Source organism: Mus musculus, chromosome X (assembly GCF_000001635.26).
Source record: "Mus musculus strain C57BL/6J chromosome X, GRCm38.p6 C57BL/6J".
Lineage (NCBI taxonomy): Eukaryota > Metazoa > Chordata > Mammalia > Rodentia > Muridae > Mus > Mus musculus.
Genome location: NC_000086.7, coordinates 10,004,716 through 10,029,183, shown reverse-complemented (window position 1 = coordinate 10,029,183; position 24,468 = coordinate 10,004,716). Strand labels below are relative to the sequence as shown.

The following is a 24,468-nucleotide window of genomic DNA, read 5'->3' as shown; positions in this document are numbered from 1 at the left end:
AAAATATGAGGGACTGTGTAGAATGTTCTTAGCAAGGTATGATCAAGACTCTATAGCGAAGTGATAACAGGGAGTATGTAAATACAATATCTTTTCTAGATTCTCTCAGAAGATTTAAAAACAGGGATTCATGCCAATGTCTTCACTAGGAATATGGAAGAGAAAATAAAACCTTCAAATTATGTAACAAGTTCAATGTGGGGGACAACTTTTGCTCAGTCCCAGAGGGATAATTGGCTTAAACTGTCAATTTGACACATTCTAGAATCACCTGGGAAGAGTTTCAAACAAGGAATTGTCTAGATTGGTCTGTGGGCATGTTTGTTGGAAACTATTTTGATTGTTGTCCTAGTTTGCTTTCTGTTGCTGTTTTACAGACCCAAAAGCCAAAGGAAAGGCTTCATTTCCCCTTAGCTCACAGTCTATCATGAAGGGAGGCCAGGGTAGGAACTGAAGCAGACATCCTAGAGGAACATTGCTTCTTGCTTGATACCATGTCTTACTCAGCTTGTTGTATATAAGGCAGGACCACTTGCTCCATGCCCCAGAGTGCCTTCAACCACAGTGTATCAGACCTTTCTACACCAAGCATTAATCAAGAGAATGCCTTATAGATGTGTTTACATGTCAATGTGATGGTAGTATTTTCTTAGTTGAGATTCCCTCTACTAAGATTCTAGCTGCTATTACATTGACAAAAACAGAAAACAAACACCAAAAGAGCTAGCAGAAAATATATAATATAATATAATATAATATAATATAATATAATATAATATAATATAACCAGCACACTTGTTGGTTTATATAGAATGAGCTAATCTACCATGGCCAGCTGCATTACCTAAGCACTGGTTCCTGAATCATGTAAGAACTGAGAAAACTAGATGTAGGCAAGCAGTCAACGATCCAGAATGCATTCTTTCTCTCTTTGCTCTTGACTGTGAATGTGACATTCCTAAACTGAGTTGCTGCCTTGACTCCTGTGAAATGATGGTTAGTATCCTGGAATTGTTGGCCAAATAAATCCTTTTCTGTTGCTTTTTGTTGAGATAACTGCAATGGTAACAGAAACTAAACCAAAACCTCAGGGTAGCACTGGGAACATGGCAGAGGACATGCACAGCCCTACAAGAGAGGGGGTGTTTGTGCCTCCTCACTCATCAAAAACTAATTAAAGGACCTGCATCATCCCCAGGAAACTTCCCCTGCTATGGTATTATGTGTTTCTATGTTGATAGAAAAAGCTTTCTTCATTAGTATGAGGGTTCTCCATCTCTAAGACTGGAGATCATGAAAGTGGGTGTGATAACTATGAGCAGCCATTTTTACTAGGAAATAAAGGTATGGCATGCTAGGCTGTAACCAAAGCTGGGCCATTGCCAAGAAAATAGCATTGATTAAAACTATACCACCAAGCAGTAGGAAATAATTGAAACCCTCAGAGCAGGTGTGGGGAAGATGATACCATCTTCTGCTGTCTGAAAAGACAAGTATACTGTCCAAGGAGGGAAAAAACAGAATTCCCAGTGCATTTGCTGTTGTAACATAGGGAAATAAATTACAGACAAAAGTGTCAACACTGCCAAGTAAAGGATAAGCATAGTAAGGGTATAATGACTTGGCCAAAAATAAGTGCCTTGAGAGGATTAAACATAAGCCTTTATCTGCATAAGAGGCGTGGAATCAACTGGTAGAAAACACTCCATAGATTTGTTCTAGCACAAAGTTCATTTTAATAAAATGCTTAAGTCTTACCTAAGGTTAGTAGTGTTTTGATTGGTGAAAACATGGTCCTTCATTTGTATAGGATCCATTTTGTGATTGGTATAACCATGAGTAGTAAGATTGGTCTACACACAAGGCTTCATTTGCATACACTGCTTTCTTCATTCACTGATAAAATGGAGACTGCAGGGATTCATGCAAACATGATTTTCATTTGCATAGTTTGTCTTTGGTGACTTGACGAAAAATTAGCCCTTAATTGATTTAAACATAAGCAATCATTTGCAAGGTTGTTTGTAACCACTAAAAAACACTCTTTGGCTTGGTGTAAGTGCACCCTTCATTTGAATAAGAGGCCTTGTCATGAGCAAAATCAACAATTTTGCCTTTTTTGCAAATCATGTCTATAATTGCATAGTAAGGCTATTGTGACTCGTTTAAAAGTGAGTGCTGTGATTGGTCTAAATACAAGCCTTAGTTACTTAATTTTGACAGTGATCTAATGGGAAATGATGGGATTCCTGTAAACACAGTCCCTCATTTACATAGTAAATATATTGTGACATGGCTATAATTAAGTGCATGGTTTGCTTTAAACATAAGCCTTCACTTTCATAAGAGTCTGGGTTTTAAATAGTACAAAACATGATTTCATTAGGAAAAACTCAAACATTCTTGTGAATAAGATACCTATGTTATCATTAAAAATATACAATGTTATATTTGGTGAAAATATAGTTTTTCATTTGCATAGGACTCATATTATGATTGGTAGAAAGATAGTATGATTGGTCTGAACACAAGCCTTCAGCTGCATACAATTTTTACTTAAATCAGTGAAAAATGGAGAACGGTATGATTGGTGTCACGCACTACCTACATATCATCTCACTACCTTGACTTGAGACACTTGAAAAACTGCTGATGCCAAGGGAGAATAACATCATATGCTTAAACCAGATAGCACATGGATCTCACAAACTTCCAAGGGAATGTTCATATGCAGCCTCTTGTGAGAAGCAATGTTTGGAGTGAAGTTAGAAGGTTGCAGTGTAGGACTGCTGATAGGAACACATTTTTCTTTTGGAGAAACACTAATTGGTACTTTTCTGTGTTAAAACAATGCTTGGTATCTATACTTACAACATTAAAATTATGCTTACCTCATTTGAATTGTAGCAGCTATTTCTCCTTAGGACAAAGGTGCAGAAATGTGGGAATCTGGCTTTTGCAGTTATTGTTCTTTGAAATAGGATCTCACCTAACTCACATTGGCCAGGAACTGAGTACCTCCTGAATGCTGGATTTACATTATGCCTGGCTTATACAGTGCTGAGTACTGAATTCAGGGGTTTTTGTATGTTGACCAGGAACTCTATAAAATGAGCTACATCCCCAGACCCTAGCTCCTTTAATGAGAATCAGTTTTTTTTTAATACTTTTTATTAGGTATTTTCCTCATTTACATTTCCAGTGCTATCCCAAAAGTGCCCCATACCCTCCCACCCACTCCCACTTTTTGGCCCTGGCATTCCCCTGTACTAGGGCATATAAAGTTTGCAAGTCCAATGGGCCTCTCTTTTCAGTGATGGCCAACTAGGCCATCTTTTGATACATATGCAGCTAAAGTCAAGAGCTCATAGTTAGTTCATAATGTTGTTCCACCTATAGGGTTGCAGATCACTTTAGCTCCTTGGGTACTTTCTCTAGCTCCTCCATTGGGGGCCCTGTGATCCATCCAATAGCTGACTGTGAGCATCCACTTCTGTGTTTGCTAGGCCCCGGCATAGTCTCACAAGACAGCTATGTCTGGGAACTTTCAGCAAAATCTTGCTAGTATATGCAATTGTGTCAGCATTTGGAAGCTGATTATGGGATGGAAACCTGGATATGGCAGGCTCTAGATGGTCCATCCTTTTGACACAGCTCCAAACTTTGTCTCTGTAACTCCTTCCATGTGTGTTTTGTTCCCAATTCTAAGAAGGGGCAAAGTGTCTACACTTTGGTCTTCGAGAATCAGTTTTACTGGTGGGTGTACACTGTGCTGATCTATTTCCATTAGATGGTGTCACTGTAAAGGTGCACAACAGCTGCAGTATCCGTTTGACCCATAGGAGAGTTTTCTTTTTCTTTTTTTTTTTTTTTACCTAGCATTTGGGAGAAACTCTGCAGAAATGATACATTTCTCTGCAAAAGGGTGATGAAAAGGTTTCCTCTCTGAACATAAATAAAATCTTAATCTCTCTCAGAAATATTTTCTAGTATATGGAAATGTGTTTGATCCTTGAGCAGGCTATTAGATTATTTGAACCAAGGATTCGTATCATGCAAATCAAGTGAGTTCTCTAGAACTGAGCATATTATATATAGCCCATCCTACTTTTCCAGTTCATTTTAAGACATTGTCTCACTAAATTTTTAAGGCTGTTCTTGAATTCAGTCTGTAGCAAATGTTGGCCTTGAACTTTTAATCCTTGTGCCCCAGTCTCTTCAGTAGCAGTGAATACAGGCCTGGATCCTAATACAAAGCATGAACTGTTGGGAGCACCTGGAGGATTTTTTTTTTTTTTAGAAAGGGGGGAAATGTTAGGTGGTGGCAATGTAGACTTCTGAAAGCACTGAGCTCCAACATTCTCAATAAAAAAGCTTCTTGCACTGTAATCATCCTATTTGTCATTGGTCCCAGAACCATTTGTTATGGGTAATCAAGATAAGGTGTGTCTGCAAGATGTCTGAGCAGGTAAAGAAACAGTTCACCAAGCCCAATAACCTGAGAATTTAATCGTGTGTTCTCCCAGGATGAAAGGAGAGAATTGATCCCTGTAACCTATCTTTTGACCTACACAGCCTTGCCTTGGCATGTTGGAGGGCCTCCTGCCCCAGGAAGTAGGCAAACACAATCATAATAAAAATAATGTGAGAAAGGAAGACATAAAGCTTGCCCCAGAGTACACATTAGAAATATCAATAAATATTACATTATTCAATTAGGAGTATGGATAGAAAAGCGTTGTTAAAGAGGGGGTCAGCACACTGATTTAAACTTTGATGAAAGCACCTGATTTTAACTCGTATTAGCACTCAGAGACACAGTGAGGAGGGTAAATGCTATACATACATTTCTTTATCTCCATAGTAACAATTAGGAAGCTGTAACTTAGGGAGTAAATTCAATAGACTTTTTCAAAATTGTAGCCACTCTTGTTTTGGATTAGGTATCTCTCATCACTACAGGGATTCTTAATATAATATGTGCAATTCTAATAAGTAGCTTTGCTAAAGGGTTTACAAACATTATGATTGCTGAAAATGTGGTCCTTAATTGCATAGAAGTCATTTTGTGATTGGAACAATAGTGAGTGCTGTGATTGGACCTGACACAAGCCTTCATTTGCATAAAATACTCACTTCAGTCAATGACCAAATGGAAAATATTGTGATTGTTGCAAACTCAGTCATTCATTTGTATACTACGTTTATTGTGACACTTGTAAAATGAGTGCTGTGATTGGTTCAAACTCAAACATTCATTTGCAGAGTAGAGATTTTGTAACTGGAAAAAGAGGTGATTGGTATTATTGCTTCAATCAGGAGCCTTCATTAGCATGAGAGCCTTGTAGTAGTAGATTTAAATTTTACATTAAACCTTTTTGTTGGGGTAACTACAACAGCAACAGAAATGAACCAGAACCCAGGGATAGCACTAGAAACATGGCAGAGGACATGTGTAGCCCTAAGCGCAAAAGAGGGGGTGTTTGTGCTCCCTCACTCATCATTAACTGATTACAGGATCTGCATCAGCCCCAGGAAACTTCCCCTGCTATGGTATTATGTGTTCCTATGTTGACAGAAAAAGCTTTCTCCATTAGTATGAGAGTTCTCCATCTCTAAGACTGGAGGTCAGGGAAGGTAGGTGTGAAAAATATGCAGAGCCATATTTACTAGGAAATAAAGGTATGGCATGCTGGGCTGCAACCAAAGCTGGGGCATGTCATGTAAGCAATTTACTGCCAGGAAAAGAGGCAGCATAGATTAAAACTATACCACCAAGCAGTAGGAAATGATTGAAACCCCCAGAGTAGACGTGGGAAAAAAAGATGACACTATCTTCTGTTGTCTGAAAGGACAGCTCCACTCTACATGCAGGAAAAAAAAAAGCAGACTTCCCAGTGCATTTGCAGGTGAGACTTGGAGAAATATATTACAGAGAAAAGTGGCAATAACTGCTAAGTAATGACCAGCTTTTAGCGAGGTAATAATGCCAAAAAATAAAAAGTGTACATTTACTCTCTACTTGAAGGCAAAATAAGAGAAGTTTCCTTGGAAAACCACTAAAGCTTGCTCTTCGATTTCAGAGGTTCTTGATTTTATAATAGCACCTCCTGGGAAGATGTGAATAGCAATTTATACTGACAAACACTTCTTCTCTAACTACAGAACATGACATCCAGGAGGATAAAGAGTTATAGGCAATAAAGTTTCCCATGTCACACAGCATAATGGAAGTTACACTGTGAAACTACTTTATACTAACCAATCTTGACATCTTGAATCCTTTTGTTGTTGTTGTTTTTGTTGGCAAAATTAACTCACTGGCTTCTGTTGTAACACCTAACCCAAACAAAGCTAGCAATACAAGGAATTTTTAGGAACAAAATCAATACTCATCTGTCATTTCTATTGCAAAAGGAAGTCATTATTTCTGAAATATTAAGGACTATTAATTCTGACCTTTTATCTGTAGAGAAACCAGTCCTGATAGCTCACACTCCACCTGATCTGGGTAATGATTAAAACCATCAAGTTTCCATGGTGCTCACAGTAAGTTATAAACAGCTGATTCACTGTAGTGAAGTGACTTATAAGGAAGGAGACTGTTTCAAACAGTTTGTACTGGAATTTTTCTTCCTTCCTTCCTTCCTTCCTTTCTTTCTTTCTTTCTTTCTTTCTTTCTTTTTTTTAAAGATTTATTCATTTATTTTATGTATATAAGTACATTGTAGCTGCCTTCAGATACACCAGATGAAGGCATCAGATCTCATTACAGATGGTTGTGAGAGACTATGTGGTTGCTGGGATTTGAACTCAGGACCTCTGGAAGAGCAGTCAGTCCTCTTAACTGCTGAGTCCTCTCTGCAGCCCCTGGAATTTTTCTTAAGGTATGCTTTTGCCTTTATTTCATTTGCAAGAAAAACAATACACATTTTATATGTGTGGCGTGTCATGTCATTCAGTTTGTATGATTGTAGAGGAATCCACAGTATATGTATATATAGGAAACACCTCATTGTATTGTTATAGACACAAAGTGTCTTAGGTTTTACACAAGTTTAGTTGATCCTCCTTGTTAGCATGACATAAGTGACAAACTTACAAGTGGCCAGCATATCTCTTCCTATTCTTTTCTTTTTTTGGATATTGTAAAATTTGGGCTTATGGCTCTGTATTTGGTGAAATAGCTTGCCTTCTCCAGTTTTTTATCAGTGGACATATGCTCATCGAAGTACTATGAATCTGCCCCTTACAGGCCATGTCCTGGTAGAAGAACCATCACAGTTAAAAACATCATTGGGGTTGGTTCAGGGACTCCGCCGAAAGTAGTCCTTCCTGGCCAGAGGACAGGTGTCAACCCGGCCCAGGAGGACTTTACCTCAGGATCGGGGGGAGCCATCTTGGTTCCGGGACTCTACCGAAAGTAGTCTGCATAGGTGAGAATCTGCACTATAGAAGCTAACAGCTTCTGGGACAGGCAGGAGCCACAGAGCTTCTGAGGCAGCCCCCTTTTCGGGCTCCAGACATCCATTCACCCTCCTGGCCAGAGGATAGGTGTCTGCCCAGCCCTGGAGGGCTTTGCCACAGCATTGGCAGAAGACATCTTGGTCCCGAGACTCTGCTGAAAGTAGGCTGCACAGGTGAGAGTGTGGACTATAGAAGCTAACAGCTTCTGTGACAGGCCAAAGCAACACAGCTTCTGGGAAAGGTCCTGTTTTGGGCCTTCATCTTCGGCCAGGAGGGAGGTCCGAACGCCAGATATCTGTGCACCTTCCCTGTAAGAGGAGAGCTTGCCTGCAGAGAGTGCTCTGACCACTGAAACTCAGAGGAGAGAGCTAGTCTCCCAGGTCTTCTGATAGAGGGTAACAGAATTACCAGAAGAACAATCTCTAAACAGAGACAACTATAACAACTAACTCCAGAGATTACCAGATGGCGAAAGGTAAACCTAAGAATCTTACTAACAGAAACCAAGACCACTCAACATGATCAGAACCCAGCACTCCCACTTTGCCCAGTCCAGGGCACCCCAACACACCTGAAAAGCTACACCCGGATTTAAAAGCATATCTCATGATGATGGTAGAGGACATCAAGAAGGACTTTAATAACTCACTTAAAGAAATACAGGAGAACACTGCTAAACAGGTAGAAGACATTAAAGAGGAAGCACAAAAATCCCTTAAAGAATTACAGGAAAATACAACCAAACAGGTGATGGAATTGAATAAAACCATCAAAGACCTAAAAAGGGAAGTAGACACAATAAAGAAAATCCAAAGTGAGGCAACGCTGAAGATAGAAACCCTAGGAAAGAAATCTGGAACCATAGATGAGAACATCATCAACAGAACAGGAGATGGAAGAGAGAATCTCAGGTGCAGAAGATTCCATAGAGAACATTGGCACAACAATCAAAGAAAATGCAAAATGCAAAAAGATCCTAACTCAAAACACCCAGGAAATCCAGGACACAATGAGAAGACCAAACCTACAGATATAGGAGTAGATGAGAATGAAGATTTTCAACTCAAAGGACCGGGAAATATCTTCAACAAAGTTATAGAAGAAAACTTCCCAGACCTAAAGAAAGACATGCCCATGAACATACAAGAAGCCTACAGAACTCCAAATAGACTGGACCAGAAAAGAAATTCCTCCCAACACATAATAATCAGAACAACAAATGCACTAAATAAAGATAGAATATTAAAAGCAGTAAGGGAAAAAGGTCAAGTAGCATATAAAGGCAAGCCTATCAGAATTACACCAGATTTTTCACCAGAGACTATGAAAGCCAGAAGAGCCTGGACAGATGTTATACAGACACTAAGAGAATACAAATGCCAGCCCAGGCTACTATACCCAGCCAAACTCTCAATTAACATAGATGGAGAAACCAAAGTATTCCACGACAAAACCAAATTCACACATTATCTTTCCACGAATCCAGCCCTTCAAAGGATAATAACAGAAAAAAAAAACCAACACAAGGACGGGAACCACGCCCTAGAAAAAGCAAGAAGGTAATCCCTCAACAAACCTAAAAGAAGACAGCCACAAGAACAGAATGCCAACTTTAACAACAAAAATAATAGGAAGCAACAATTACTTTTTCTTAATATCTCTTAATATCAATGGACTCAACTCCCTAATAAAAAGACATAGACTAACAGACTGGCTACACAAACAGGACCCAACATTTTGCTGCTTATAGGAAACTCATCTTAGAGAAAAAGATAGACACTACCTCAGAATGAAAGGCTGGAAAACAATTTTCCAAGCAAATGGTCTGAAGAAACAAGCTGGAGTAGCCATTCTAATATCTAATAAAATCGACTTCCAACCCAAAGTCATCAAAAAAGACGAGGAGGGAGACTTCATACTCATCAAAGGTGATATCCTCCAAGAGGAACTCTCAATTCTGAATATCTATGCTCCAAATACAAGGGTAGCCACATTCATTAAAGAAACTTTAGTAAAGCTCAAAGCACACATTGCACCTCACACAATAATAGTGGGAGACTTCAACACACCACTTTCACCAATGAACATATCATGGAAACAGAAATTAAACAGGGACACAGTGAAACTAACAGAAGTTATGAAACAAATAGATCTAATAGATATCTACAGAACATTTTATCCTAAAACAAAAGGATATACCTTCTTCTCAGCACCTCATGGTACCTTCTCAAAAATTGACCACATAATTGGTCACAAAACAAGCCTCAACATAAACAAAAATATTGAAATAGTCCCATGCATTTTATCAGATCACCATGGACTAAGGCTGATCATCAAGAACAAAATAAATGGTAGAAACCCAACATTCATGTAAAAACTGAACAACATTCTTCTCAATGATACCTTGGTCAAGGAAGGAATAAAGCAAGAAATTAAGGACTTTTTGGAGTTTAATGAAAATGAAGCCACAACATACCCAAACTTATGGGACACAATGAAAGCATTTCTAAGAGGAAAACTCATAGCTCTGCGTGCCTCCAAAAAGAAACTAGAGAGAGCACACATTAGCAGCTTGACAACACACCTAAAAGCTCTAAAACAAAAGGAAGCAAATTCACCCAAGAGGAGTAGAAGGCAGGAAATAATCAAACTCAGGGGCAAAATCAACCAAGTGGAAACAAGAAGTATTCAAAGAATCAGCTAAATGAGGAGCTGGTTCTTTGAGAAAAACAACAAGATAGATAAACCCTTAGCCAGACTCACTAGAGGGCACAGGGAAAGCATCCTAATTAACAAAATCAGAAATGAAAAGGGAGACATAACAACAGATCCTGAAGAAATCCAAAACACCATCAGATCTTTCTACAAAAGGCTATACTCAACAAAACTGAAGAACCTGGATGAAATGGACAAGTTTCTAGACAGATACCAGGTACCAAAGTTAAATCAAGATCAGGTTAATGATCTAAACAGTCCTATATCCCCTAAAGAAATAGAAGCAGTCATTAATAGTCTCCCAACCAAAAAAAGCCCAGGACCAGATGGTTTAGTGTAGAGTTCTATCAGACCTTCAAAGAAGATCTAATCTCAGTTCTTCACAAACTATTCCACAAAGTAGAAACAGAAGGTACTCTACCCAACTCATTCTATGAAGCCACAATTACTCTGATACTTAAACCACAAAAAGATCCAACAGATATAGAGAACTTCAGACCAATTTCCCTTATGAATATCAATTAAGAATCCTCAATAAAGTTCTCGCTAACCGAATCCAAGAAGACATCAAAAAAATCATCCATCCTGACCAAGTAGGTTTCATCCCAGGGATGCAGGGATGGTTCAATATATGGAAATCCTTCAACGTAATCCAGTATCTAAACAAACTCAAAGTAAAAAACCACATGATCATCCCTTTAGATGCAGAGAAAGCATTTGACAATATCCAACACCCATTCATGATAAAAGTCTTGGAATGATCAGGAATTCAAGGTCCATACCTAACCATGATAAAAGCAATCTACAGCAAACTAGTAGCCAACATCAAAGTAAATGGTGAGAAACTGGAAGCAATCCCACTAAAATCAGGGACTAGACAAGCCTGCCAACTCTCACCCTACCTATTCAACATTGTACTTGAAGTCCTAGCCATAGCAATTAGACAACAAAAGGAGATCAAGGGGATACAAATTGGTAAGGAAGAAGTCAAAATATCACTTTTTGCAGATGATATGATGGTATATATAAGTGACCCTAAAAATTCTACCAGAGAACTCCTAAACCTGATAAACAGCTTCAATGAAGTAGCTGGATATAAAATTAGCTCAAACAAGTCAATGGCCTTTCTGTACACAAAGGATAAACAGGCTGAGAAAGAAATTAGGGAAACAACACCCTTCTCAATAGTCACAAATAATATAAAATACCTTGGCGTGACTCTAACTAAGGAAGTGAAAGATCTGTATGATAAGAATTTCAAGTCTCTGAGGAAAGAAATTAAGGAAGATCTCAGAAGATGGAAAGATCTCCCATGCTCATGGATTGGCAGGATCAACATTGTAAAAATGGCTATCTTGCCAAAAGCAATCTACAGATTCATTGCAATCCCCATCAAATTTCCAACTCAATTGTTCAACGAATTAGAAAGGGCAATCAGCAGATTCATCTGGAATAACAAAAAAACCTAGGATAGCAAAAACTCTTCTCAAGGATAAAAGAACCTCTGGTGGAATCACCATGCCTGACCTCAAGCTGTACTACAGAGCAATTGTGATTAAAAACTGCATGGTTCTGGTATAGCTACAGACAAGTAGACCAATGGAAGAGAATTGAAGACCCAGAGATGAAACCACACACCTATGGTCACTTGATCTTTGACAAGGGAGCTAAAACCATCTAGTGGAAAAAAGACAGCATTTTCAACAAATGGTGCTGGCACAACTGGCGGTTATCATGTAGAAGAATGCGAATTGATCCATTTCTATCTCCTTGTACTAAGGTCAAATGTAAGTGGATTAAGGAACTCCACATAAAACCAGTGACACTGAAACTTATAGAGGAGAAAGTAGGGAAAAGCCTCGAAGATATGGGTACAGGGGAAAAATTCCTGAATAGAACAGCAATGGCTTGTGCTGTAAGATCAAGAATCAATAAATGGGACCTCATAAAATTGCAAAGCTTCTGCAAAGCAAAAGACACCGTCAATAAGACAAAAAGACCACCAACAGATTGGGAAAGGATCTTTACCTATCCCAAATCGGATAGGGGACAAATATCCAATATATATAAAGAACACAAGAAGGTGGACTCCAGAACAACAAATAACCCCATTAAAAAATGGGGCTCAGAGCTGAACAAAGAATTCTCACCTGAGGAATACCGAATGGCAGAGAAGCACCTGAAAAAATGTTCAACATCCTTAATCATCAGGGAAATGCAAATCAAAACAACACTGAGATTCCACTTCACTCCAGTCAGAATGGCTAAGATCAAAAACTCAGGTGACAGCAGATGCTGGTGAGGATGTGGAGAAAGAGGAACACTCCTCCATTGTTGGTGGGATTGCAAGCTTGTACAACCACTCTGGAAATCAGTCTGGCGGTTCTTCAGAAAATTGGACATAGTACTACCCGAGGATCCCCCAATACCTCTCCTGGGCATATATCCAGAAGATGTCCCAACCGGTAAGAAGAACACATGCTCCACTATGTTCATAGCAGCCTTGTTTATAATAGCCAGAAGCTGGAAAGAACCCAGATGCCCCTCAACAGAGGAATGGATACAGAAAATGTGGTACATTTACATAATGGAATACTACTCAGCTATTAAAAAAATGAATTTATGAAATTCCTAGGCAAATGGATGGACCTGGAGGGTATCATCCTGAGTGAAGTAACCTAATCACAAAGGAACTCGCACAATATGTACTCACTGATAAGTGGATATTAGCCCAGAAACTTAGGATACCCAAGATATAAGATACAACTTGCCAAACGCATGAAATTCAAGAAGAACGAAGACCAAAGTGTGGACACTACCCTTTCTTAGAAATGGGAACAAAACACCCATGGAAGGAGTTACAGAGACAAAATTTGGAGCTATGATGAAAGGATGGACCATCTAGTGATTGCCATATGCAGGGATCCATCCCATAATCAGCTTCCAAATGCTGACACCATTGCGTACACTAGCAAGATTTTGCTGAAAGGACCCAGATATAGCTGTCCCTTGTGAGACTATGTCGGGGCCTAGCAAACACAGAAGTGGATGATCACAGTCAGTTATTGGATGGGTCACACGGCCCCCAATGGAGGAGCTAAAGAAATTATCCAAGGAGCTAAAGGGAACTGCAACCCTATAGGTGGAACAACAATATGAAATAACCAGTACCCGGGAGCTCTTATCTTTAGCTGCATATGTATCAAAAGATGGCCTAGTCGGCCATCACTGCAAAGAGAGGCCCATTGGACTTGCAAACTTTATATGCCCCAATACAGGGGAACGCCAGGGCCAAAAAGGGGGAGTGGGTGGGTAGGGGAGTGGGGGGTGGGTATGGGGGACCTTTGGGATAGCATTGAAAATGTAAACGAGGAAAATGCCTAATAATAAAAAAATGGGGCTCAGAGCTGAACAAATATCCTCACCTGAGGAATACCAAATGGCAGAGAAGCACCTGAAAAAATGTTCAACATCCTTAATGATCAGGGAAATGGAAATCAAAACAACCTTGAGATTCTATCGCACTCCAGTCAGAATGGCTAATATTAAAAATTCAGGTGACAGCAGATGCTGGCAAGGATGTGGAGAAAGAGGAACACTCCTCCATTGTTGGTGGGATTGCAAGTTTGTACAACCACTCTGGAAATCAGTCTGGTGGTTCCTCAGAAAATTGGACATAGTACTCTTAGAGGATCATGCAATACCTCTCCTGGGCATATATCCAGAAGATGTTCCAACCGGTAAGAAGAACACATGCTCCACTATGTTCATAGCAGCCTTATTTATAATAGCCAGTAGCTGGAAAGAACCCAGATGCCCCTCAACAGAGGAATGGATACAGAAAATGTGGTACATTTACACAATGGAGTACTACTCAGCTATTTTAAAGAATGAATTTATGAAATTCCTAGGCAAATGGATGGACCTGGAGGGCATCATCCTGAGTGAGGTAACACAATCACAAAGGAACTCACACAATATATACTCACTGATAAGTGGATATTAGCCCAGAAACTTAGGATACCCAAGATATAAGATACAATTTGCTAAACACATGAAACTCAGAAGAACGAAGACCAAAGTGTGGACACTTTGCCCCTTCTTAGAATTGGGAACAAAACACCCATGGAAGGAGTTACAGAGGCAAAGTTTGGAGCTGTGACGAAAGGATGGACCATTTAGAGACTGCCATATTCAGGGATCCACCCCATAATCAGCATCCAAACGCTGACACCATTGCATACACCAGCAAGATTTAATCGAAAGGACCCAGATATAGCTGTCTCTTGTGGGACTATGCCGGGGCCTAGCAAACACAGAAGTGGATGATCACAGTCAGCTATTGGATGGATCACAGGGCCCCCAATGGTAGAGGTAGAGAAAGTACCCAAGGAGCTAAAGGGATCTGCAACCCTATAGGTGGAACAACAATATGAACTAACCAGTACCCCGGAGCTCTTGACTCTAGCTGCATATGTATCAAAAGATGGCCTAGTCGGCCATCACTGGAAAGAGAGGCCCATTGGACACGCAAACTTTATATGCCCCAGTACAGGGGAATGCCAGGGCCAAAAAGGGGGAGTGGGTGGGTAGGGGAGTGGGGGCGGAGGTTATGGGGGACTTTTGGGATAGCATTGGAAATGTAAATGAGGAAAATACCTAATAAAAATATAAAAATTAAAATAAGATAAAGAAAAACAAACAAACAAACAAACAAAACCCATCATTGGCTGCTGTTCACCAGCTCCTTCTCATGCACAATCTGAACAAAATCTGTTGAGAGGAGAGAGAGGCAAAGTTTTCACGTCTTCCTACTTGGCAGAAATGTGGTGCTGCCAGTCTTATTTCTTCTGAAAGAAAACTTTCACTTGTCTCTGATGGAGGTGACTGCTATAGCTCATTGTCTCTGACATTTTAAGATATACACACAGGTCCTTGAACAGGCAGAACCAAAGGAGGATGCCAAGACAGGTGCTCTGTCCATCCAGCTTGAGGCAACCACTCCAGTCTTGGAATACTCAGATGGTGGTCATGCAGCCCGGACAGTACTGGAATCTTTGCTTTTATTTTTAACAAGCTTGAATTTAATAAGACTGAAATCATTTTCAGAATGTGGCATTGTACATGGACATCTGTAGAAACATTCATTTTACCAGGTTGTAGTTTTAAAAAGACATAGATACTGTGAGTTCTGTCTAAACCAGTGGGCAGCATGTTACTTCCCTTTGATTTATAATCTTCAGTGTCACTGCCAAATAAATAGTGAAGTCAAAGAAAGCATTATCAGTCATTTGTATAGGACAGTGTTGTTTCTATAATTTGAAGCTTTTTGAATGGATGGGTTCAGGCCTGATCCAGCTGTAAAAAGATTACTCAGTGAATAGACTATATGGGAGCTGTACAAAGTATAATTAACCTCCATCATTAATAGCTTACTCAGCACTATACCACTATTGCTAGTTAAAATAACCTGCTTCTGAATCCCCACGGAGGCAGCCTGTGCACTCAGCCTTGATGCCCTGGCCATCTCATGTCCAGGGTGTGCCAATACAGTCCAATAGAAGCTTTAGCTTTAGGAAGGAATCACAGACATTGAAAGAATGGCTGTAATCATCATTAAGTGTGCATTGAGAAGGAGGCCATCTTTTGATGCATATGCAGCTAGAGTCAAGACTATTCAGATAGTCTGGGCAGGGCTGGCGGCAGGCGGGTCACTCCTGCTGCTGACAGCTGCAGACACTTGTTTGTACATGACAAGACAATGAGGGAAAACAGTTCCTTTCAAACAAACTTTAAAAAAATGTTTACGGTGGTTTGTATCAATAGAATACATTTAGGACAATTGCATGTACAGACTCATGCACGCTAGGGCTCTCTTTATATCACAAAGAAAACAACATTTATATTATTTGTGATTTATACAATTTTTAAAAAATATCAATTGTACACTTTCCCCTTGGACAGAATAAACTGCCAGGATGTACAGCTTAACACCATCATCAGAGTTGTCAACAAAGGGAACAGAGGTTCAAAACAAACAAACAAACAAACAAACAAACAAACAAACAAACACTTTCTTGAGAATGAAGTGCCTTTCATTTGCTGCTATAACCAGCAAGTGCCAGCAGTAATCAAAATGGAGGAGAGACCTACAGGTCTACCTGGGCAAGCTGACCAGCACACATCACAGATTATAAAGGAAGGTTATGTACTCTATGTTACAAGTCCCAACCTAGCAGTATCAAGTGACATTTCTTTGCTTGCTTTATGATCGATCATGCCCTGTGGCAGTATGACAGGTCTCGTGGCATTGGGCTTCTTTTTCTCTGCTGTCTTTAAATTCTGGAAGGAACATATGAGGGTTTCATCCACACTCATGATGGAGCCTGCATTGTCAAACTCACCACAGTAGTTGGGTGCAGAAAACAGAGTGACTAACTGCCTCTTTGCAAAAAACCTCATACCCATCTTCAACCACTTCTTGGGCTCTACGTATAAGAGCCAAATCATGCTTATGGAGAAATTTTGCAACCACTTCTGCACCAAATGTGAAGGACACTCCTCTTTCATTTTTCACCCCAGCCTAAGACATCTTTATCAGGGTCAGATCACAAAATATCACAAAGAAGACCTTGATCTGGTACATCAGTTGGTCTCATAATTCGCAGACTCTGCTCCATAGATTGAAGATCTGGTGATAAACCTCCATGACAGCAGACTATCTTCTTGTCCACGATGGCTGCTATCAGTAAGCAATTAAAACAGTCTGTGAATGTTTTCCATAGCTTAATGTTATATCTTCTTTTACACTCATCATAAAATTCGTAGATCCTATTGATGCTGGCACACTCGTGGTTCTCTCTGAGAAGAAAAATGTTCTCCAGACACTTGATTTTGTAGGCCAGCAAGAGGCAGATCATCTCTAGTGACTATTTGCCCCTCTCCACATAGTCCCTGAGAAACAAATAGTTGTTTTCTGGAGGAAGTCACCATGCTCAAACAGAAGGAGCAAACTATAGTATTGCCTGTGGATGTCACCACATATCTTCGAGTTCTAAAAGGATAGGCTGACTGAGGAAGATCTTCTGAGACTTCAGACAGAGTCCTCTGATTTCATTCTCCTGGAGCTGGACATTCTTGCCTGCCTTGGACCCTCTCACTTCTGGCAAGCATTGGATGATAATGTCGATGTTGAGTTTATCAATATCCACCATCACCTCCCTGCCGACGACACTCCTAGAATGGCATCACCTTTTGCTTGCGCCCGGGGCTCACTCATCCTCCTTCCTCATGCCACCAGAGCCCCAAGAGCGGTGGTGGCAGCAGCGGTGGCAACAACAGCTGCAGTGGTGGTGGCAGAGGCGGCGGTGGCAGGTCCCCACAACGAGCCTCCCCACTCCAGGCTTCGTCCTCCTCTCTTTAATATCACAAGCATCCACAAAGTCTAGGCAAGCTTAGAGTATGTACACTTAGGTGTTAGAAGAATAATACATCTCCTGTTTGCTTAGAAAAAAGACTCGTGTGACTGACAAAAAAGGAAAATGTTTTAATTGGTGCAAACCCAAACCTTCCTTTACATGAATGATCTGCTATGACTAACTCAAACAGGATATTGCAGGAATTTGTGCAAGACGATAACCATCATTTACATAAAAGGATTTTTGTGCCTGATACAAAAGAGGGACTACTCAGATTGGTCAAAATACAAATCTTCATTTGCATAAGAGGTTTATTCTAATGATACAAAACACATAATTCAAAACTGACAATCTTGTGCTTTGTTCAAACACAAATTTTCATTTGCATGAGATTCCTATGGCAGTTGTAAAAATGAATAATGCTATAACTACCAAACACAGTACTTTTTATGCATAAAAAACAGTTGTGACTAATATAATAACGATTGATATTGTTGGCTAGAACAGTAGCTTTGGTTTACATAAGATTTTTCCAAGAATAGGTAGAAAACTGACTAGCAAAAAAGTGATAGTGCTGTTTAATATAAACCTTCTTTTACATCAAATGTAAGCTGTAATTGATCCAAAGAAGACTGCTAAAAAAGATACAGTGCTGTGATTGGTTCAAACACAAATCTAAGTTTGCATAAAGTTCATATGTCAACTGTAAAATGTGTAATGCTGTGATTGGTACAAAAACAGTTCTTCATTTTCATAAGTGGTCTATTGTTACTAATATAAAGGTAATGGCTCTGATTGGCTCACAATAAGCCTTCAAATGCTTGAGAGGCTTATTGTAACAAATTCAAAATTTATATTCTTCTCATTGGTACAAACAGAAACCTTAATTTACATTAGAAGTCTTGGTCAACAGTAAAAAGTGAATAATGAAATGATTGGTTAAAACACAATCTTTCATTTGCACATATGTGCTTTTGTGACTGATATAATAGTGAGTGTTTGATTGGAACAAACTCAATACTTCATTTGCATACTAGGATTATTATGACTGGTGGAAGTGTGAGTGCCTGAATTGATTCAAGCACAAGGCTTCATTTGCATAAGAAGTTTGGTTGTACTAATTTTACACTCCTCACCTTGGTCCAAGGAGAAACCTCATTTCCATAAGATCACATGTCAGTGTTAAACACAGTCCTTAATTTGCATAATAGGGCTCCTAGGAGAGGTTTAAAAGTGAGAAATATAATTGGTCCCAGTACAAGCCCTAATTTTCATAAAATGTCTAATCATGACAGTGATTAAATGGAGAATACTGAGATTGTTCATACAGAGTTCCTCATTTGCATAGTAAGACTATTGTGACTTAGCTAAAAATATGTACTTTGGTTTTAAAATATGCCTTCACCACATAAAACCAGAGACACTGAAATTAATAGAGGAGAAAGTGGGGAAAAGCCTCAAAAATATGGGCACAGGGGAAAAATTCCTAAACAGAACAGTAATGCCTTGTGCTGTAAGATCAAGAACTGGCAAATGGAACCTCATAAAATTGCAAAGATTCTGTAAGGCAAAAGACACTGTCAATAAGACAAAAAGGCCACCAACAGATTTGGAAAGGATTTTTACCAATCCTAAATCTGATAGGGGACTAATATTCAATATATATATAAAGAGCTCAAGAAGCTGGACTCCAGAAATTCAAATAACCCCATTAAAAAAGGGAGCACAGAGCTAAACAAAGAATTCTCAACTGAGGAATACCGAATGGCTGACAAGCAACTGAAAAAATGTTCAACACCCTTAATCATTAGGGAAATGCAAATCAAAACAACCTTGAGATTACACCTCACACAAGTCAGAATGGCTAAGATCCAAATTTCTGGTTACTGCAGATGCTGGTGAGAATTTGGAGAAAGAGGAACACATCTCCATTGCTGGTGGGATTGCAAGCTTGTACAACCACTCTGTAAGGCAGTCTGGTAGTTCCTCAGAAAATTGGACATAGTACTACTGGAAGATCCATCAATACATCTCCTGGGCATATACCCAGAGGATGTTCCAACTGGTAATAAGAACAATTGCTCCACTATGTTCATAGCAGCCTTATTTATAATAGCCAGAAGCTGGAAAGAACCCAGATGTCCCTCAACAGAGGAATGGATACAGAAAATGTGGTACATTTACACAATGGAGTACTACTCAGCTATTAAAAGCAATAAATTTATGAAATTCTTGGGCAAATGGATGTATCTGGAGGATATCATCCTTAGTGAGGTAATCCAATCACAAAAGAAGTCGTGAGATATGCACTCACTGATAAGTGGGTATTAGCCCAGAAACTTAGAATACCCAAGATACAATTTGCAAAACACAAGAAAATCAAGAAGAAGGAAGACCAACGTGTGGATACTTCATTCCTCCTTAGAATAGGGAACAAAATAACCATGAAAGGAGTTACAGAGACAAAGTTTGGAGCTAAGATGAAAGGATGGATCATCCAGAGACTACCCCACCTGGGGATCCATCCCATAATCAGCCACCAAATCCAGACACTATTGCCAATGCCAGCAAGATTTTGCTGAAGGGATCCTGATATAGCTGTCTTGTTTGAGGCTATGCCAGTGCCTGGCAAACACAGAAGTGGATGCTCACAGTCATCTATAGGATGGAACACAGGGCCCCCAATGGAAAAGCTAGAGAAAGCACCCAAGGAACTGAAGGGGTCTGCATCTCTATAGGTGGAACAACAATATGAAATAACCAGTACTCCCAGAGCTCGTGTCTATAGCTGCATATGTAGCAGAAGATGTCCTAGTGGGCCATCATTGGGAAGAAAGGTCCCTTCTTATTGCAAACTTTATGTGCCCCAGTACAGGGGAACGACAGGGCCAAGAAGTGGGAGTGGGTAGGGGAGCAGGGCAGGGGGAGGGTATAGGGAACTTTCAGGATAGCATTTGAAATGTAAATAAAAAATAAAAATAAAATAATATAAGCATTCAATTGCATAAAAGGCTTGAATTTAACTGGTACAAACCACTCTTTGTATTGGTTCAAATATAAACATTCATTTGAATAGAATGCCTATGCCATCATTTAAAGTAAAAAAATTGTTGCAAACTCAGTGCTTCATTTGTATAGTAATGAAATTGTGGCTGTATTATAGTAGATGTTGTGATTTTTTTCAACCAAAAGCCTTCATTAGCAAGAGAGCCTCGTAGTAGTAGGTGTACATTTTTCTAGCTGGTGCAATCACAAACCTTCATTTGCATAAGTGCTGTGATTGGTGGAAACATGATCTTTCATTTGCAAATGAAAAGTTTTGTGATAGATTCTGAAAAATTGGTATAATTTTTCTAAACACAACCCTCATTTGTCCAAACTCATTTGCAAAAAAATATATATTTCAGATAGTGATATAATGGAGAATGCTATGATTAGTGAATACTCCCTCCTTCATTTGCATAATAGGCCTCTTATGAAGGGTATAAAAAGGAGTGCTGTGCTTGGTCCAAATATAAGGCTTTATTTGTATAAATTGTTCATTTTTCCCTTTGATCAAACAGAGTTTACCATAATTCATACAAACACAGTTCACATTTGCATAGTAAGGCTATTTTGATTGGTTTAAAACTGAGTGTTCTGATTTGTCAAAAAAGCCTTCATTTGCATAAAATGCTTACTTCTGACAGTGATAAAATGGAGACTTCTCTGACTGATGGATACACAATAGTTCATTTGCATAGTGATGCTATTGTGACTTGTCTAAAAGTAAGTGCTTTAATTGGTTTAAATATAGTTCTTCATCTGCATAATAATCTTGGTTTTAACTGAGATAAAGCACTCTTTGGATTAGTGCAAACAAAAACTTTCATGTGAGTAAGATGCCTATGTAATCAGTAAAAGCAAGCGAATGTTGTGATTGGTGAAAACGTGGTCCTTCATTTGCATAGTAGGCATTTTGTTATTGGTAAAAACCTGAGTAATGTGGTCCAAACACGATCTTTCATTTGTATAAGATGCATTCTTCAGACCATGATAAAATAGAGAATGCTCTGATGGTACAAATACAGTCCTTTATTTGCATATTAGTGCAATTATGAGTTGTTTAAAATTGAGTGGAATTATTTGTCGAAATACAAGCTTTCATTTACATTAAATGCTTTTCTAAGTGATAAAACGGAGACTCTTCTGATTGCTACATACACAATCCTTTATTTGCTTAGTATGGCTAGTATGACTTGGATAAAATTAAGTGCTTTGATTGGTTTAAATATAAGGCTACATTTACTTGAGAGGTTTGGTTTTAACTGGTGCAAAACATTCTTTAGATTGGTCCAAACACAAACCTTCATTTGAATAAGATGCTTATATCATCAGTAAAAAATTAAAAATTTTAATGAAATAGTTATATATAATGTTTCTGTTTTTGTTATAACATCTAGGAGTCCTGTGATCTCTTTTGTTAGGTTTCAGAAACAAGGCAAAAATAAAATTTAGGATCCCTAGTTGTCCATTTTAAGAATCTTTGTATATGTTTATATATATATATATATATATATATATATATATTCTTCCCTATTCTCTGCTGTAGTCCTAGCGATCTGGGATGGAATTTCATAGGCTGCCAGCTTTTTCCTTTGCCTCCCGTTTGTTCCTTTGTTGTGATGTCCTCTCACCTTCTTTCACTCACTGTCAGCAATGAAATCCTAAGGCCAGATGTGATTTCATGACCATGTTGTCTTCACTGACGTTGGTGTTTAGAACTAGGGAAACAATTCCCACTCTTGGTTGCTCTTACCATTAAATAAAGATCTTGAATACTGACAAAAAAAAAATAAGAGACGAGCAGTGTTGATTCTGATTTTTCTGGTCCATTACAACACATAAATTGATAACATCATAGGTCCCACTGACTGCTAATAACTCATTGATCATTCATTCATCAGGCATGTATTACAAGCCAGTATAGTTCACTGATCCCAAGGTACATATTTCTTTTCTGGTTTTAACATCTCTGAAGTAACAGAATCTTCAAAATAACATCATTTTCAGTCAAGGTTCTGGTGGAAAACACAACAGACTCAAATGGGAATTAGGGAAAGTATCACAAAAGTAGTATTTTGTAATGGTGTGGGCATGGGGAAAAAGAACTCAATAAAGTTTGAGGCATTCAAATTTGACAGCAACAAGAAATATCTATCCTAGGCTTGAACAGTGTGTGACTATGGGAACCTAGAAAGAACTGTATGTATAAATTTAGTTGAAGTCACAAGTCCTTTCTCTTCCTGTCCTCTGAGCTCTTGCTGTTGGCTGAAACTGTTCCAAACTAACCAAAACCCGAGTGTAAAAAAAAAGGAGCAGAGCAGAATGCCTGGAGAGTTTTAGAGTCCATCAAATGTTTGTGGCTTCTACCACAGGCTAGCCATCTGTTCTTGTTTATGTTTTAGTTGGGACACAGCCACACACATTCTTTCACATATTGTTTATGGCCATTTCAATACTAGAAGAGCAGAGAGGAGTCATTGTGACCAAGACCATATGACTCATAAAGCTCAATTTATCATTTTTTACTTTAAGAAAATGTTTTGTCCCATGACCACTGTCAGGGTAGGTCAATATGAAGTCTAAAACCTTAGCTACCACCCTTTCTCACTGTACAGTAGAGCCAGGAAACAAAACAGCTGGAAGAAAAAGCTAATTAGTGTAATATTTATTAGTGTAATATTTACTATGAAGAAAACATTATAGAAATAAGTCAAGGACATTTCTTTAGTGGACAACTAGGTTTAAAAGTAAGAGGAGACAGTTACAGCTCTAGATCATAGTTCCTTCACCCATGCCTTTTGGCATTCTGAGAGACAACATCACACACACACACACACACACACACACACACACACACACACACACACACTTTAAATCATATACTACATCATGAAGCTATTTCTTCATCCTCTCTAAATGTTCCGTATTAGCTGATTCTGCAACTGAACTTTAGACATCAAACCAACTATTTTGAAATGATTGATGAGAATTGGTAAAACTAATCAATTTCACTGCATGAACCCAGAGGTGCACATTCTTCACTGTGAAATAAGTTCCTTGGCCAGAAGTATGTAAGGTGTTCTTTGAGTTTAAGTATGTAGTACATTCACATAATAGGGAAAATAACATGTCTCCACTTTCTAACCTTAGGGCTATATCACCCATTTTATTTTTGTTAAGGCTTTGACTATTTTTATATACAGGTTGAATTTTCATTCATTAAGGGGAGGCCAAAGTGAATGCCAGTGCCATAGTCCAGATGTGGGAGACAAGTGAACTAAGAACAAAGTGAGGGGTGGAAGCAATAGCTCAGATCAGAGAATTGTCCTGCACCACTTTTCCCTTTCAAATGGAAACTACATGTTTATCTAGTCTATGTCAGCTCAGCAAATGCCCATGTCTTCAAAGACAAAGAAGTGTAAAAACAGGGAGGCGAGACAGCACATAATCAATCTTCAAGACATACAATCTTATCTCCCAGAGCTCAGAAGAATGTGAAGACAACATGGTAGAGATATTGGGAAAGTGAATTTAATGAGCAATACATCACACTTTGCATCAGGTGCAGGATGGCATACAGCTTTAGTCTCCCATAAATATTCCATTCAGAAGCTTAGAAGCTAACATGTTAAACATTTACATATTGTTACTAATTTTGTACTAAACATGTTTGGGTAAGAAAACAGGAACTTTGTAGCCAACAACAAAATAGCCAAATGAATGAAGACTTTTTATCATCTCTTGAGATTAAAACATTGATTTCTCAGTGTTCTATACTTTTATTGCCATATACTTAAAAACAAATACACACGTACACACACAC

General features: G+C 38.9%; 1 pseudogene; it reads right to left on the bottom strand.

The window, feature by feature from the left end:
* Positions 16,242–17,596, bottom strand: Gm5754 (predicted gene 5754; annotated as a pseudogene).
* Between the last annotated feature and the right edge of the window lie 6,872 nt (positions 17,597–24,468).